The following is a 5,624-nucleotide window of genomic DNA, read 5'->3' as shown; positions in this document are numbered from 1 at the left end:
CACTTGACATATTGTTATCTACATGTCAATTATGACTTAATCAATTCGTAAGCTTTGTCATAAATGCCATAGGAATTTAATTTCATAAGTAATTGCCTATGAGGTATAGTATCAAAAGCTTTCTTAAGGTCGAGAAACATCGTACGCATGTATCTGTTATTTTTTATTTCTTGGTTTGCATATTCACTGATATCTGTTACTGCTAATGCAGTGGAAGCTTTCAAAATCAATATAAATTTAAAATATTAATTAAGTATATAAGTGTACTGCATAAAATGTTTTCAAATACTCTATTTAACTGACTTAAAAGACTAATTGGTCGATACTTATTAGGATCATTTTTGGTACAGTTCTTTTTTGAACACAGAGATCACTTTAGCTATTTTAAGTTCTGGTGGGTAGCTACCAGTGTTTATGGCTTGGTTAAAGGTATGTGCTAGTGGTTGAGATATTAGATATTTGCAATCTATTAGTATCTTGGCGGGTATACCATCATATCCAGGCGATTTGTTGCTCTTTAGTTGACTTAATTGATACTCAATTTCCCACTTAACTGTTTCAATTTTTCGAATAAATCTTTTTAACATATTAAGTACATTCATGGGTTTTTTCATTGTCTTTAAATTCATAAACTATTTGGGGCCAATGCTTACAAAACGTTCTTTTAGCAAGTTTGAAATTTCAATTGGGTCAGTAGTTGTCGCTCCGTCTATTTTAATTGAATTTGGTAAAATATTTGTTTCACTACGTTTGTTTAATAATTCGTTAATGACTTTTCAAGTTCTGCATGTATCATTGTGAGCTTCCTTAAATTAGTTTTTGTTTGTATAGTGCAGGGGTCGGCAACCTGCGGCTCCGGAGCCGCATGCGGCTCTTTCATCCTTCTGATGCGGCTCTTAATAATTTTATTGCTACAGTAGAAACAAACAGAAGAACACTCGCGTCTTTATCTCACTGAGCACATTATAGTAGGCCTAATCACATTAATTAAATCTTACTGAATTAACTGCTTTTATAAATGCGACACATGACAGTTTTGTTACAGAGTGTCGTTTTCGTTTTATTGTGAAAATAGTTTTGCGGCTCCCAGTGATTTTTATTTTGTGGAATATCGGTTAAAATGGCTCTTTAAGTGCAAAAGGTTGCCGACCCCTGGTATAGTGCATGTGCTTGGATTATTCTTTCAAGTTTGGTCAACCTATTTTGACATTTTTATATGTGTTAAAGTGAAGCTGGTTTAATGTCCTTGTCTATTCATGAAACAGATTATTTTTATGTTTGATTGACATAAGTATGCCCTTAGTAATTCATAGTTTTTGAAATAACTTTGCATGCCTTCGACTGACGGTTTTGTAAGGGAAGCATTTTTCAAAACAGTTTTGTAATTTGTTTAAAAATCCTTCTGTACTGTCTAATGTCTTGTTGCCACCGTTTAAATTTTGACAGGTGTTACTTAATTCAGTGATAAAGAGCTTAAAGGAGTTTTTAGTCGCATTGTTGGTTTTTCTAAGGTTGGTTGCATATTGTGTTTTTTTCTTGCAATATAAATAGGAAAAAAAGCCTGATATGTCATAAGTCATGTGATATGATTCCAGAGTAATAGCTATACTGATTTTGATTATTTGTATAGATATAGTCAACCAATGTAGCGGGTGCTTCTGTTACTCTTGTTGTATGTTGAATGAGATTAGTAGCCCCAGAACTTTGCACTAAGTTATAGTATTTTCTAGTTTGGCAGTTATTGTTGAAGTTTGTTAAGTCAATATTAAAGTCCCCTAAAATGTAAAATTTTTTGTCCTCCTATTTCAAGAAATCAATTTGAATAGTTACCATCAAATTCTTCATGGTTATGCTGGGGGTGTCTAAATACCACTCCTATGATAACACTTATAAATAATAATGGTATAATAATAAAAAATAGCTACTGATAACTTGTCAAATAGATAGTACATTCAGACTAATTTGCATTGAGCAAAGCAAACTTAATACATTGCGCGCAATGCGCACTGATCAGATCAGTGCTAACGCGCCACTTCTGTATGACGTCACATGCCAAATGCGCCGTATTCACTCAACACTGGCACCAACGATATAAAGAACTTCTTTATATGCTGGCACATAAGTAGGTATTAGGCGTTTTATCATAACTACTTCTCCATACGGGAGCGCCAAATGAAGTCAGAATTTTTCATGTCTTAATTATACTTAGCCTACCCAAAGAGATTTAAACAGTGTTTAAATCTCTTTGGCCTACCTTACAAAATATGTGGGTGGCAATGAGATGTCAAGTTAGCTTGTCTAGGCCGGGCTCAACAAAATCTAGGAGCGGCTCACAGACACATACTGAGGTTCGAAAATCCTGTCTTCAGGCAAAAACTTTGATAAGTCTTTAATAAAATTGACAATGGCAACTTTTTATCATAGCTATATATTGTGATGTACTGACGATTTATGGGTTTAGTGGCCATGTTAGTTGTTACCAGCAACTAATAACTTGATTTTTGAGGACGTTTTAAACCTTTTCGGCTTTGTCATCTTTTTTCGTTCATTAGCGCATGTTAATAACACCTGACTTGGTTTTTTCGTCCCCACCGCACTTTGGGCAAAAAATAAAATGATTGATTAAAATAGCTAATGCTACTAAATAATAGACGGCCAATAACGAAAGTACAGGTACCGTACTATAATAAACGGATAACACATTCAATGGCCTATTAGGGAAACTCCGCCTTCTGCAGGTTACTGTAGTGCAGTGTTTCTCAAACTTTTTGCGATCGCGTACCACTCATTCGTTTTTTTTACTACACTGCGTACCACCTGGCTCCTGAATGACTTATTTTACTCAAATGTACCGGTATTTATAGTTATTACCGTTATTACTATACCATAACACCAATGAATAGCAAGAAAACACAATTTAATTTGATAGATGCAACTGTTTCTTCTGCACAAGCTTGTCTATCCGGGGCAACACATTACTCACAGCACATCGAAAATCATGTTCAGCGGTACGCGGTACCACTTAAAAAGCTCTCGCGTACCACTAGTGGTACGCGTACCACAGTTTGAGAACCACTGCTGTAGTGTGTAGTCTAATAAAGTTAAATGACTTCGGTTTGATCATTGAACTGAGTTAAAAATAAAATGCAAATCTCTGTCGCTGTGGCTTGGTGTTATGAACTCAAGTTTTTTCAGGAGAGACTCAATCTTTTTCAGATGCTTGGTCAGTTGGTCTGCCTTTTATAGTCCCGGAAAGAAAGTTAACCACTTTCTGCCCTAATTATTTGTCTGGTAACCCACGTTTACTACAGTAAAGTTGCACTTACTTAACATAACTTTGATGGTTATAGTTACTTAATGTAATTTCTATGGCTTGAATAAATTCTTTAGTCAGTGTTCAGTCAGTAGTCTAGGTCTTGAGATAAATACATTTGGAATTTTTTTTAGACTCGATTTAATAAGTGAAGTTCGCGAAGCTTGGTGGTTGTAGGCGCTATATCAGGAATATTTATCGTTGGTATTAACCATAGATATAAATACCTTATATATGTAAACCTAATCCAGAAACGCCAGGTCTTAATTTCACCTACCTAAATCACAGGTTTCGTGGGTCTAGTATACAAGTACACAACTAGATGACGTCATAATTTGAGTAGCTGGGGTATAGTATTTACCAGCAGACAAAGGCGTCCTGTGTGCATTTTTATACTAGACCCCCTTTTAGAATATAAAACGGATAAAAATTTAGTGCCTTCCTTTTTTCAAGGACATTGCTTTTCTCCTGGTGTGCAATAGGCTACTGCCAAAAAATCTACGGTGTGCTCCTCCCATACTCTGCAGTCTGGGCCAGGGTGAGGGCATAATATACGGTATTGATTGGGCCCCTCAAGTGTACAAAACACATGCCATGATGCCAAAGAATGTGCCTATTAAAAACAGCATGCTTCCGCGATCCCATAAAGAGCTAGATTACTTAGCTACGTTTCATTAAAAAACAGAAATTCGATTCACTGTTGCCTTTTACATGCATAAGCGCATAATGTAAAACTATTTCTGTTTAAATTAGACTAATAACTTTTAGATTTTACACTGCAGGGGATTTTTCTTCTAGCCCCAATACAGCGAGCTTTACATACATTGACTTCATACATTCATTGAACGTCTTGAAACTTGTTCGTGTGAGATGCTATTATTTTATTGTAGTCTAAGACAAAAACGCAGCTTGGGTTTTTACATCGAGTATAGGCTAAAAGCAGTATTTTATCAGTATTGACGAAGCTATGATTGCCAATAAAGTTCAGAAACTGAATTTGCAATTCAAGGTTGCAATACAACTTTTATTATAGTTGCAAAGTAACGATACACCATTCCGTCATAGCAGTAAATTGATGATGCGAGTATATTTTCATTTGTTTATTGTTTGTTAATTACAGGCTATTTCATTTAAGCAAACTTGTAATAAGTTTGATAATAATTGAATAATACATAATTAGATTAAAAATTGATTGAATTTAAATCCTAAAAACTTTAAAGAATATTGTCTCTTGCAAAAACGAGAAGAGTGCAGTTAGAAGTTATCAGTTATCTAATAATGGTTACTTCAGTATTTATGTTTAACATGTTACGCTGGGATTACAATTACCACTGAAAAGAAAATTTAGGCTATCTTAAAAAAAAATTTGCCAACCACTGCATTGTATAATCATTTACGTTGGCATGGGCAATCATTGAACATTATGTAATCATAGTCAGTACAGTAGATTCTGCTTATTATCACCACCTTGGGACCGGGCTCTTTTGGTCATAATATCCAAAACTGCTAATTACCATTTTACCACACTAGGATCGATACAGTTAGACACAAAACCATAAAAAACATAAAGTTTAACGTTTATTTCATTAACATACAAACTAAACAGCAACATTAAAGTCACTGTCAGTAGGTGAGCTAGTTTTTCGTTGAAAAAAATTCTGTGATATTTCACTGAACAAGATCTTTTCGCAAGTTTGTAGCGAAACTGTCAAACACTTCCATTGATGGAAAACCCTTCATTTTCAAACCTAATTTTAGTTGATCAAGCATCAATCTCATGTCAACATTCCGTGGCACAGGCACGGGATCCTAGTTCTGCAGCCATTTAGTCCAAATTATTGATATCGTCCAGTTATCCACGCATTACTCGAAGAGTCGTAGTCAGTTGGAAACATCTCGACATTTTTTAAAGCAACGGGGCTTGTTGGATTTTCCAATGACTAAAAGTCTCTATTTAGAGCCAACCATATTGCTGCACACAAGCACAGTTAGATCATCTTTAGCCACTTTAACACCTCTTTTAAAATGCTTTTTGCTTTTTTTGATGTACATTGAGTCAGGAAGCACGAAAACAAAATCCAGTTTCATCAGCATTGCACATGTTGTCTGGGCCATACTCTGCAATTAACTTAGCAACATTGTTTTCAGTCCAGGAAATTGCTGCTTCTTATCTCCCTCTTTGGACTTACACTACACTTTGCCTAGTCACTTCAATTCATATCCAACTTCCCAGCGATGAAACCACCCCTCTGTAGATTTAAAGTCATCTTAGCCCATCTGTTGAGCCTGCTGCTCTGATTTTTACTTAAAA

This window comes from Clavelina lepadiformis, chromosome 3, assembly GCF_947623445.1.
Source record: "Clavelina lepadiformis chromosome 3, kaClaLepa1.1, whole genome shotgun sequence".
In the NCBI taxonomy this organism is placed as follows: Eukaryota; Metazoa; Chordata; class Ascidiacea; order Aplousobranchia; family Clavelinidae; genus Clavelina; species Clavelina lepadiformis.
Note: the sequence above shows the minus strand (reverse complement) of the source record.